The sequence below is a fragment of the Equus quagga genome, chromosome 9, assembly GCF_021613505.1.
Source record: "Equus quagga isolate Etosha38 chromosome 9, UCLA_HA_Equagga_1.0, whole genome shotgun sequence".
Lineage (NCBI taxonomy): Eukaryota > Metazoa > Chordata > Mammalia > Perissodactyla > Equidae > Equus > Equus quagga.
This window is the reverse complement of record NC_060275.1, coordinates 98,529,937-98,543,744: the sequence shown is the minus strand read 5'-3', so window position 1 is coordinate 98,543,744 and position 13,808 is coordinate 98,529,937. Positions and strand designations below refer to the sequence as shown.

Genomic DNA, 13,808 nt, shown 5'->3' with positions numbered 1-13,808 from the left:
TACCAGAGGTGAATTAATTTGGTGGAAGTGTTGGAATGGTGGCTAACTTACAAGAAGGGCTTAAATGATATCAACCTACTAGTATCCCTTCTCTTTTCTTGCATAGGAAATGAACTTATTAACTTAATTCTAATGGATAGAATACAATAGAAAGGACAGGGTATCACTTCTGAAATTAGACTGTGGCTTCCATCTTGGGCACACAATAGTGCTCTTGCATGCTCTCTCTTGCTTTTTCTTAACTTGCTTACCCTAAAGGAAGTCAGATTCCAGGCCATGAGGCATCCAAGTCAAGAAGCCCGTGCAATGAGGGGACAAGGCCTGCCAAAAACACATGAATGAATGTGGACTCAGACCACCACCCACCTCCACAATCGAATCTCCAGATGAAACCACAACCCCAGGGAACAACTTGCCTGAATTTCATAAGAAAACTATGGGAAAGGCACCCAGCTAAGCTGTACTTGGATGCTGGACCATATCTCACGGAAATTATAAGATAACTAAGGTTTTCTGGTAATTTGTTGTGTAATAATAAATATCTAATACAGATTTTGGTACCAATAAGTAGCAGTAACAAAAGCCTAAAATATGGGACCAGGCAATGAGCTTTCAGGAAAACATTTGCAAAAAGTCAAAATGCCTAGAACACACCACGGAATTTCAGACTTGAAGAAGTTGCTGGTGAGGGCTTAAAGGACAGTCACACATACCTACTGAGATGGTAGAAAAGGGCATTCTTCTTATGCAGTGGAATAACATTTAAATGGAGTATAGCAAACGCACCTAAGGAACTGGATGTATCTGTCTAATATTCTAACCAAAGTTTTGAAGATGTCACCTGACTTCTCGCTTCTTATAGTAAAATGTTGAGAGGAGATAAATTGAAGAAGGAACTATTAAATAAAAGGAGTAAGATGCAAGAGTTTTGAAAATCCTCAGCCTCTTCAGATGGTATTTGATACTAGAATAAAACAATGACTTCCAGGCCAAGTTCAAATCCAGGACCCTGCAAGAAAAATATGGTCTAAAGATGAAGCCAAAGACAAAAATCTTCTAAAGATTTTAAAGGTATTCATCATAGATTCTCTCGATCAAACAGTAAGCTTCTAAGAAGAATGAAGGCATTGTCCCTCAGCAGAAGGCCAAGATAGAGAGGGATGTATCTCACAAAGATCTGCAGTTGAGGCTTTCGTCTAATACAGTAGTCACCAAGAAAACTCACAAAAGATCCACAAATTTCTTAAAGATTTACACATGCAGAATTAGTTCCAGCATTTACTGAGAGGGACAGAAACAGTACAGAAGGAGAACACTTTGGACCCTCCAAATTATGCTGGCAGAAAGTAAGCTGAAATTGCTGCTCAACAGCAAACACAAGCCAAAGGAGCAATGGAAAAGGAAGGATAATTCAGAGGGCAGAACTAAGATTCCAAAGGATGACAATGAAAGCAATGGAGAACGATTCCAGGGACTTGCAATCTATTCAAGAAATGTCCAGCATTTGCCTAACTGGATAGCAGAATTGGTCTAGGTCAGTGATTCCTTCGTTCCTCCAATTACTCCCAATTTTAAACAAGAATGTCTGTAAGAGCGCTCCTAGGGCTATCCCACCGCTTCCTATTGACTATGTGAGAAGGCGGATAACTCGCCTCCTCAATTTCACAGGGGGAAATCAAGTGGAACAATATTCAAGAAATACTTAAAGAACAAGGGAGCCTCATTCACAGCTGGACCTGATATAAAAAATGAGATTCTGGATTTTGAGCAGATGCTTTTTGAAAACCCTCAAAAGGAGTGAGTGTATTTTGCATATAGGAAGGACATAACTCACGGGAGCCACAGGACAGAGTGTGGTAGGCAGTCTCTGAATGGCGATCAATTCTCCCACCTCCTGGTCTCCATAGCCTTGTATAATTATACCACCTTTATTTTTATTCTGATAGTGAATATTAATATGTTGTCATTTTAGTAATACGTGATGCTGGACTTTGTTGAAAGATTTGAAAATATGAAAAAAAATAAAGAAAGGAAAGGAAATAAACGAAAAGGAAAGTTATCCATAAACCTGTCACCTAAACTAACCATCTTTTGAATGTTTCGTGCATTTCCTGCCATTCAGCTATGTGTCATTTTCTGTTTTGTAAAATGCTCAGGGGCTGGCCCTGTGGCACAGCGGTTAAGTGCGCATGTTCCACTTCAGTGGCCCAGGGTTCACCGGTTTGGATCCCGGGTGTGAACATGGCAAGCCATCCCACATATAAAGTAGAGGAAGATGGGCACAGATGTTAGCTCAGGGCCAGTCTTCCTCAGCAAAAATAGGAGGATTGGCAGCAGATGTTAGCTCAGGACTAATCTTCCTCAAAAAAAAAAAAATGGTCATAAGGGGTTCACAAAATGGTGATAAACATTTCATATTTCAGCAAACTGCTGGCAATTGTGTGCAGTTATAAGTAATTCCATAGGAACCATAATAGTAGTGCATAATGCTCTCTTTTCTATAGTTAAGATTTTGTTTATTTATAGATATGAGATGTGAACTCAAAGTGGCGTTACTTGGTCTAATACTATTAATATATTGAAGCTTTTGATTTAAATCAATCCCTATCACTAGATGCATAAGGATGTATGAAATTATTCAACTAGTAAATATTATTAGAGTATAAGTATAAAATTCCATGACCAATACTTTTCAAATATACTTTGAATGCTGTCTTTTCAAAGTAATTACCTAGTAGTCTCCAAGCTTCTATTGCTGTTCCTGCCACCGTTCAAACTATCTGAGGAATATTCCCTGTAATAATATCTTCTAATTACTCTTAGGAATGCCTTCAATACATAGTTTTGTAATTAGAAAATCGATTTGATCTCTAGAAACATGGCAAAGTAATTGTGGGAAAAGTCTGGCTTATCAAACTGGGTAATATGATTTTTTGTTAATATTATTTGTCTGTAAATGCAGATATTTTTGATATGCCTTGAAAACTTCTCTGAGCTGAACTTAAAAATGAGGAGAAAAAAAGTTTTCAACAAGACAAACTTCATTACTACATGGCCTATTCTTTCAAAGTTAATAGTATAAAGTTCAATATTCATTTGAGTCTGTAAGTTTGGTACGCTTATAAAAATAATCCGTCACATTATAATCACATCTAATACATTTCACTAATTGTGTCTTTATGGCTTAATAGAGTTATTTTTTTCCCCCAAAAGCATTCAACTTAGACAACATTAATGAGATCAGACTTAATTTGCAACAGACTCAGTGAAATGAAAAATTAGGTTAGCTTGATTTAACACAATTGGCCAAAAGGCCAAACTAAATCCTATTTTAGGCCTATTCAATGTCTCTATCCTGTCCTCTTAAGACCTGATACACTTATAGTTTGTTCCAACAATTAAGTTTTTAATTAGTATAATTTTGTATGCATCTCTGATGACATTAACTACCTATGACCTTGAGCAAATTCTCTTACCTCTTTGTGACTCAGTTTCTTAATTTGTACAATGGAAATAATAGTTACTTTGTGTTATTTTTGAAAGGATTAAAATAATTGACTCTATCGCAATGCTTAGCTGAGTGTCTCCCACATGAGAAGAATTTAATAATATTTAGACATCACTATAACCACTTTTCTATTTAATTATTTACATAATTATCCTATCCCCTCTCCCATTTTTCTCTCTCATCTTCTTAGGCCTAATGTCTTATAGTACCATTTGTCAATGTTTTCATCCATGGATGTCCATGTCCATTTCCTATTGTTGGCCTATTCTTTCTTTAGATATGTTTATGAATTCAATTCATTTACAGTCATACTTCGCAGACTCCGAACCAGTTTACCTTTTTCAGCTGATCTTTTATGTCTAAAGCTGATTTATTGAATGAGCTGGAGTAGTAAGCCAGCAGAAATCAACTTTAATTTTTATTGTTGTCACTTTTCTTTTAAGTTGCTCTGTCAAATCATCCTTCCCTACTCAAAACCTGAGACATATCCTTTAGTCTTTCTGCTCATCTTCACCTGCTAAGAAGCTTTATTGTTCTCAGTTATTAAAGAGCAGAGTTGAGTCTAATATTAAAGCTTCAATTGTTCCTCCAATTTAAGCTTTTTCCTGTACTCACATCATCCCACCTGGACTTAGTTGAATGCCTGCAGTGGGGAGGGAGTGGGGCATGACAGGATGATCCTATTTATCCCATTTTCACTTTTATTCTTTCTCCTCACTTACTTTTTGCCTCCAGATCCCAGAATGGTAACAGGGAGTAGAGGGAGTCAGAGGCAAGGAGACTGGTTGAAATCTGATTCTGGGGACTTTAGTGCTTTGCTTCGTGGGGCTGTTCTGAGAATTTTTGAAGGCCTTTTTGAGAACCTTCCACTGCATCTCTTTCTGATACAAGTGACTCAGTTCCTTATGGATCACCTTTCTCAAGTACTCCCCAAGAGTCTTTTTGATATGGTGACTCACACTGACGCTTGGTTCACATGGGCTGGAGTATTTTTAAGGTAAACCAAACTCAGCTACTGACTCTGAGGTCCACCTGAATTTTGAGAAGACCTACCAAAGTCTGGAAGGTCAACTTGCTCTCCCTGTGCTTTTTTATCACAGCTGGCCACATTAAGCACCCTACATGTACACTGATCCAGAAAGGGGTTGGCACTAATCTCTGTACCCCACAATCTCTGGTGGGCACAGGTCATATTTTCCAATTGCTTCTCTTTAAATCATCCCCTTTCCTGGTTGGAGGTAAGGAGGAAGCAAGCATGGACTCACGCTTCCCAATAAAAAGGAAGGAATAAAAGTGCTTAGCATTCAACCAACCTCTCCCACTAAATGCCCACTATTTAAACTTTTTGACCAATATTCTTACTTCCTTTTATATACTCTCAAGTTGGGTGATTGACTTTTGAACATCACTTGACCTTGTAACACCGTTATTTTTTCTAATCTTAAGGGTCTCAACCAAAATTCTGAACCAACAGACACAGTTCCCTTTACACCCTGCTATCTATTCATGCCCTCATTTATTACATATTCAACTCATAATTTTAGTCTGAACACATTCTTATTCCCATTATTTCCAAGTCCTTGGGAGAGAACACGTTATTATATACCCCCTGAAAGTGACAATAGTTAACAGTTTGTAGTTACAATTCAGTCACTAATTAACTGAATTGTATGGGACCAGTTAATAATATAGAAAGGTATTAAAGTGTAAGTGCCCTGAGTCTGGTCAAATGTGTACATGGAGTTGAACTTGCTGAGTTTTCATTCTCACTCCACTTATAAATTGAGTTACCTTAGAGTTTTTACTCTCTCTATCCTTTAGTTTCGTTTTCTGAACATTGAGAATTATAAAGCCACATAAATTGTGATAATTATCTCAGAACATGTAGGTTAACCCTTTAGCTCAGTGTGCGGCACATGACGAATATTCATAGTTTCTCTGAACATCCGTTTCCTGCTACTGTCTCCCTCATCTTCCTTTTCTAGAATTCCCCATTGAGTGTAGTAATGAGGGAGGCAGCGCAGCCTTCAGAACCACAGGGAGCCAGTTTTTCCAGATCCCTCTCTGAGCACAGTCGCAGGGCAGGAAGGTGTCATAGAGATGGGCAACGTCTCTATAACAGCACTTTTGAGAACTAGAGGTGGAAGAGTAAGATGAAAAGTCGTTACAGAAGCAAATGCTATGGGCCACCACATGGGTGCCACGTGAGAACCACATGGCACTTGGCTTTTGTTCTTATTGTTGAACACCAGGAAGTTCTCCTGGCGTCTGGCCGCCACTCTGGCCCCCAGACTCTTGTCCTTCCTCAGAACCTCTGATTTTCTCCATTTCTTAAAATAGCTAGAATCATTTTCTGAGGCATGCAGTCAAGAGCCCTGACAGATTCATTGTTTTTTTATTATCTGTCTTCAATTTTCTTATGAGAACAAAGGCAGGAATTAGCACAGCATTCAAAAATTAATACTTCATGCAGATGAATTGTTCCTATAACTGCATCACTGCCCCCTCCCAATCTTGCTGCAGCTTCCTTTTCTCTGTCAGTCTTTCAAACTCCAGTCTTTGCTCCTTCTCTTCTTCTCTGTCACATACTCTTCTCCCAGAAGCTATCTAGTTTTCCACTGATTGCTTTTTAAACATCTATATTTGTCATCTATATTTCATACCTATATTTATCTCTACAGACATTACAGAATGCCTATATTTGGATATTTAGCAAATGCTTAAAAATAAACATTACTCGATTTGGTTGTACTTCTTTCTTCCACAAATATTTTCTTTCCAAAGCACGCCCTATCTTGTTAAGCAATCCTGTATTCTATCAGTAACCCACACAGGAAAGTCTGGATGTATTTTCTTCAAATTTCCAAAGCCAATTGCTTGCAAATCCTAGTGATGAAACTTGACGAGATTCTTTACTTCCATCCTTCCCTTTGCAATATTACTGTTAGCTTAACCTGGAGCCCGTTACTCTCTTCCTGGATTGTTGGGTTTGGTTCATTACCATTTTTTATGCTGCCTATGTCTGCTCATTCAAAATACATGAATTATATATCTGCCACCAGAATTAGTCTTCTAAGCAGAAACCTAAACTTTGCTATTTTTTTGTTTCCTCAAACAGCTTCAGTGACTTCAGACTATATAGGTAAAAGCTCACTTATGTGCTTTGATTAAAATTCGTAACTGGAAAGAAAATGACTTTTACTGTTATATAATCACAGATACACATGGAATTCCCTTCCTCCATCACACAGCTTGAAAGTCCCATCTTGCCTTCTTGTCCTTTCTACTTTAAAGCCATTCTTCCAGGATCCATGTTCTATCCTAAAATAGTGGAGCAATGCTTTCTGTGTCTTGGACATCATTTCTTAGTTTCATTTTGGTGGTAAGCAAAATCTTATTGTCTGTGGATAGAGCTGACATCAGATTTGTTACAGTCTTCAGGATCTACAGTCACTTATTTTCTTGCCAATATTGTCCTATAAGACAATTGAATATTTATTTCAACAAAGTCTCTGTATCTCTAATCAAATATCCTTTCCACTAGCGGTAAACGATATCAAAAAAGGGAATGATGATAAAAATCTCATAGTTACGGGTACAGAATAATATTAAATTTTCTGTGCTGATACTTAATTCTGACCCTGGCATATTTCCTAATTTATTCTTCTACCACAATAGCTTGTGACAGAGACTGCAAGTTGCTGTAACGTATCTTTTTATTTATTGATCTTCTTTAAAGATTTTTGTTTAAGCCTACAATTTTCCAACCTATAAGATTCACTTCAGATTCTTTCTTACATTTATATACTCAATGCGACTAAGATTTAGACGATGAGATGGAAATAAAGGTGTTGGTGAAACTTCTCAAATTCTCATTAGAAGAAGTGGTACCTTCGTTCTTTTTCCTATTTTTTTTAAAAAAAACAACTTTCCTTCTTTTTCTAGCCAGCAAAATGGTCACGACGATAAAGCTCCAGTAACCTTCTTGGACCAAGAGATGATTTTTGTGTTTTGAAGCTGATTTATAAAGACAAGAGGTGATTTTTATATTGTGAAACTGATTTATAAAGACAGTAGAGCATAGAGATGGAAGAACACTGAGTCTCTCGGAAAGCCACTATTTCAAACCCGGACTGCTATCTTCAGAATGTTTTTTACATGAAAGAGAAATGGATTTGTATTTTTTCCCAACAGTACTCTGTTATATGTACCTTATCCCAGTCCTAAATCTTATACCTTTGCACTCCTCTATTTACATGCTTTATCCCTGTTCATACGCACACAGGCATACACATAAATGAAAACTGGCTGGAGCCAACTGGGTGAATCTCATCTCAACTTTGCATTCAGTGGCATCATGTTAGTGGCTTTAAATCAGCCATGCTGGGTATTTATAACCAGGGAACTTAGCGAACACAACAAATCAGGTCTTTTATTCATGTTATTCAAATCCTAGACCACAGTTGTTAAACCCAGTAAGCTACTATACTGCTGTGCACACTCATACACACATATACTCACACACGCAAACACACACACAAGCCAGGCCCAAGCTATAGTAGACAGTCTATCGTTCCTGCTTTGCAGACCGTACTTTCTCATTTCTTTTTCCTCCTTCTATTCATCTTCCCTCAGAAGACCATGCATCTGTCCTCTTTCCATATAACCAAGCCAATCACGGCCTAGTATCAACCTGTTTTTCAAGACTTAGTACAAGAACAGTCACTTTATAAGACATTTCCCCATTTAACCAATCATCTCAAAATTAAATTCATTTTCCTTGTTCTCCTGTTGCAATTTCTTTGTGCTACTAAATTACTCATTAGAGTTTTCTTTACCTTATTAGCCTCCCCCCCGCCCCGCCCCACAGTAAGTTAAGATCTCCTAGAGGGTAGAGAATGCATATCATTCCTTTTTTAGATTACTCATAGTGCCTGGCAAAATTCATTGCCCTCAGCTGTATTACTAGTTTGGAAGCATCCACAGTTGGAGGATATTTTGTTATTTTTCTCAGAGCTCTCTAATATAGGGCTGGTTTTACAGAAAATAAAGTAAATATTTCCTTTTTCATTATTATTTTATTTAAGTGCTTCAAATGAGTCAATATTACACAGCATATTTTTTTTTTTTTTTGAGGAAGATTAGCCCTGAGCTAACATTTGTTGCCAATCCTCCTCTTTTTGCTGAGGAAGACTGGCCCTGAGCTAACATTCGTGCCCATCTTCTTCTACTTTATATATGGGACGCCTGGCACAGCATGGCTTGACAAGTAGTTTGTAGGCCTGCACCCACGATTCAAATCAGTGAACTCTGGGCAGCCGAAGCAGAATGTGCGAACTTAAGAACTGCATCACTGGGCAGCCACATAAATTCTTAATTAAGAAGACCAAACACATTGGTCTCTGAACTCAGTTTCTCTGCCTTTTGAAATCACAACTTTCCTCATGCTTTAGTTCATTTTTCTTCATTTCAGCCATATAATTTAAGTTTACACATGTACTGTGTGATGATAAAAGTTGATACTATTCAGAAAATTGTTCTTTGCATTACTTGGTTTCATACTGTATTTACTAAGCAATTATTTAAAAGCCTAAAAATATATGTATATTGAATATATGTAAACACACACATACATAATTTAACTACTAAGAATATTGAAATAGTAAGATAGCATATCATTTGAATCACTGCCTTATTATATTTGAAATTTTCAAGAGTTATCACGCATGGCCTTCAGGACATGCACTTTTACATATTTGTAAATAGATAAATGGAAAGTAAGAGATCAATCCACAGTCACCAATTAACTAGTTTTGCAACCATACTTGCCTGAGATTCAGTTTCCTCTTATAAATATGATAAGATTGTCTGACATTGTCTTTGAGAAGCAAATGAGATGGTATATAGATTATGGCTTGGAAATTATACAGTGTTATAAAGTATATTTTTGAATATGTGTTAAGTTTTTCCTGGGTGCTGAGAATAAAGGGATGAATAAAATAGACAAAGGGTGGAGATTGCCTTTTGATGAAGAGTGTAGTCTAGCAAGGAAGACAGGACAGCTTTGTTAGTAGAATTATCTACACTTGCTCTTTTCACTTTCTCCCCTTCTCTTCTCTCACTGACCCCTTAGCAACCCCATCACTCTGCTCTAATGACCTTTGCTATTCTTCTTTTGCAACCAAATCCAATGAGTAGTATTAGATATTATTGACCACTTTCTACTTCTTTAAATATTCTCTTTCCATCCTTTCTATCTGTATTAGTCAAGGTTCCCCCAAAAAATAGAACCAATAGCTATATATAACCAATTATATATATATTAATATATATATAACCAATAGGTTTTATATAAAAACCTAAAAATAATTTCAGCAAATATTAGATAACATTGTACATTTTGTATTAATTTTGCATTGTCTTTTTGAGTAAATTTTTCATGTTTCTTCTTTTTTTCTCCTTCAAGTCATTTGCTTCCAGATAGAGAGAGAGAGAGATTATAAGGAATTGGCTCTCACAATGATGGAGACTGATGAGTCCCAAGATCTGTAGTTGGCAAGCTGGAGATCGAAGAGCGCCAATGATGTGGTTCGAGTCCAAGTTTGAAGGCCTGAAAACCAGAAAAGAACATGGTGCAGTTCCAGTCTGAAGGTTGGCACACCTGAGACCCAGAAAGTGTCAATGTCTCAGTTTGAGTCTGAAGGCAGGAAAAAATGGATGCCCCAGTTCAAAGGCAGTCAGGCAGGAAGAATTCCCTGTTAGTCACAGGCGGTTCTGCCTTGTTGTTCTCTGCAGGCCTTCAACTGATTGTATGAGGTCCACCTACGTTATGGAGAGCAATCTGCTTTACTCACTGTATTGACATAAATATTAATCTCATCCAAAGACATCCTCACAGACAGACTCAGAATAATGTTTAACTAAATGTCTGGGCACCCCATGGCCCGGGAAAATAGACCCACAAAATTAACCATTATGCTATCATACTATATTCTCTAGCTTCAGCCAATTCTTGATGGACTCCTCTTTCTATGACTGTTCTCTAAGGGTTTTTCTTCCCCAGGGTTTTATATTAAATCCTTTGTGAGTGATGTCATACACACACGTTACAAAAACTCTGTGAATAGTGAAGTCAGAATAAAATTAATCATATCTCTTACTTAGCACCAATTTTTATAAATTATTGAACACCAGACACAAATGAACCATTATTTTATTGAAGAGATCTTATAACACAGACGTGGCTCCCAAAATTGCCCCTTTTCTCTCATATTTGAACGTACTTAGTTTCAAATTTAAAAGATGAGGTACGTTCTAGGCAATATCTAAAGAGACAATGATTATGCAAAGGAGCTACTTCAGGAAACATATTTCCATAAATCCACAAACTGAATTTTTTTTACAATAAGTAACCTATGCAAGAAATATACTGCTAAAGTACTTTATCCCTAAGGACTCTTCATTGTCTGTCTGGTGGTAAACAAGATGAGTATCTTTTCCAGAAAGGCTGATCTTTAGCATGCTCACAAGGAGATTATATTAAGGTTATTCCTCTTTCCAGAAGGGCTCTGCTCCAAAAGAAATGAATTGCAAAGCCTGCACCTGACCTTAAAATAGGAGAATTATCCTATATTACCTGGGTAGGTCCAAGGTAATCACATGAGTCCTTAAAAGCAGAAGAGGAAGGGGTCAGCCTAGGGGCATAGTGGTTGGATTTGAACATTCTGCTTTGGTGGCCAGGGGTTCACAGGTTCGGATCCTGGGCATGGACCTACACACTGCTCATCAAGTACGGCTGTGGATGCATCCCACATGAAAAACAGAGGGAGAGTGGCCCTGATGTTAGCTCAGGGCCACTCTTCCTCACCAAAAAAAAAAAAAAGAAAGAAAGAAAGAAAAAAAGAAAGAAAGCAGAAGAGGACCACAGAAGAACCAGTCAGAGAGGTGTGGTAGAAAGGGCCCTTGAAGATATTGTAAGGGTGGGAGAGATTAGACCAGTCATTGCTGTAGGGGCTGCCATATGGAAAGCAAGAGAAGGAATGCAGGTAGCCTCTAGGAGCTTTTGCTTACCCCTGACTGACAGCCACTGAGGAAGTAGGGACATCAGTCACACAACCACAAGGACCAAGATTGGACAAACAACCTGAATGAACTTGGAAGCAGATCCTTTTTAATACCACCTGATAACAGCCTAGCTGGCTGATGTCTTGATCCTGGTTTTGTGAAGGCTGGAGCAGAAAAATCATCAAGCCCTCCAGGACTCCTGACTTACAGAGCTGAGAGGTAACACTACATTGGTGTTATTTTAAATCAATAAATCATGACAATTTGTTATGGCACCAGTAGAAAACTAACGCAATGTCCAAAAGTGAACTTATTTTCTTAGGGCTCCGTTCACTCATTTCTCTACTCCTTTTCACTTTTCCAATCTCATTCACCCAGTTTCTGGAGACAAACACAAGCTCATTTTAATTTGTTCATTAGACTCCTTAATCAATTGTGAATCCCATCAGTAACAAACCTGAAACTTTTTTTTTTTTTTTTCATTTTAGTAGGGAAATCCTTGTTTTATTCTTTGGCTTCCTTTTTTCTTGGCGCTAACCGTCTCTCTATCCCTCATCTTTGAATCGCTGCCCCATAAGGAATTCCCATCTCTCCCTTACATCCTCTCGCCTGCGCCAGGAGGGAAATCCTGCTCCAGGGCCAAGAAGCAGGAGGCAGCCGTGGCAACTGCACCGAGGTCAGTGGCAGCTTTTTACCCCATACACGGTGGCAGGGGACGGCTTCAGGGGACAGTATTTTTCTTGTTGCTTCTCCTTTGCCTCCACCTGCCTTTGGGTTCTCGGACTCCCAGCTCCGTTTTCATCTGCTGCCCCTGGAGCCTGCACACTGAAGCCTCGTGGGCCTCTACTGGGCGTGGAGTGACACTGCGCTGGAGGCCAGACTGGGGAAGATAAGAGGGAGACCAGGACAGAGGTGGTTTCAGCAGTGGGAGAAAGTGCATGGCTTCGGAGGGTGATGATTGGGGCCATTCCCAGGGCTTACTGTCATTACCCTTCCACCCAGGAGCGGCACGCTCAAGCTCACAAATACCCAGACTTGAGGGTTACTCAGGGAAAAGAGTAAAGAACTTATTCCAACAACGAGTGAAACTTCTCCAAATCTTGGGTGAATTGCTGTGAAAAAGACAGAAATTCTCTCCATCCACCTTACTGCCTCCAGTTTGCTATCTTCAGCATCTGTGGAAAGGCAACGGAGAGCGGCAGCCCACAAGCAAAATGGCAGCAGGCAGCTTCTTCCCTCCTTTTCTTCTGCGGAGTGAGGACCTCGTGCCCTTGCCACTGCCACAGCTATGGCCACCGCTGCCGTCGCCATTTTCCCAGGTGAAACATGTCTTGAATTCAGTCACTTATCTGCCTTCTTCCCTCCACTACGTTCATTGGTCCATTCACAATCTTCCCTTTTCTTAATATCTAAAACCTATTCTCTCTTTATTCACTCTCTCTTTGTTTGCCATTTGATAAGTTATTCTCTGCTCTGAAGTCAGAGTAAAAATTCTGAAATGTAATCATACACCTCCTCCATATAGAACCCTATAATATTCTCCTAAAATAACTCCTTAAGTGACTCAGTAAATGACTCACCTGTTAGGAGCAGGATTGAAAGATCAAGGACAAGCAAGTTTAGGAAAGAGTGATGTGGCTGGATGTATGGAGAGAACACAAAATGTGAAAATTTAGTGCCTCAGGTTAATGCTCATCAGAAGCTATCCATCCCAAAAGAGGTCCTCAACAATAAAGGAGACAGGTATATTATCCTATGACCATAAACCTTTGGTCATGATGGCAGAGGCAAAGGATGTACAAGTACCTGACAAAATGGATTCTGTCTCTTAAAGACTAACTCAACTACTGCTGCTGGAAATATCCCAAACTAGAATGAATAGAAACCAATACTGTGTCTTCAATATAGTCTAATTCCTGAACATGAAAGGTTTCATCAGACCTCTTCCTTTGTGAAAGGGGCAGTAATTTGACACCATGTTTTTTCCTTAAAGATTGGCACCTGAGCTAACATCTGTTGCCAATCTTCTTCTTTTTCTTTTCTTCTTCTCCCCAAAGCCCCACAGTACATAGCTATATATTCTAGTTGTAGGTTCTTCTGGTTATGCTATGTGGGACGCTGCCTCAGCATGGCCTGATGAGCGATAGCGTGTGTCCACACCCAGGATCAGAACCAGCAAAACCCTGGGCTGTGGAAGCGGGGTGCGTGAACTTAACCACTTGCCCATGGGGTGGCC

The 13,808-nt window shown here is 38.8% G+C and overlaps 1 pseudogene; it reads right to left on the bottom strand.

The window, feature by feature from the left end:
* Nucleotides 1-12,883, bottom strand: part of LOC124244610 (T-box transcription factor T-like) — a 189,367-nt pseudogene extending 176,484 nt beyond the window's left edge.
* Between the last annotated feature and the right edge of the window lie 925 nt (nt 12,884-13,808).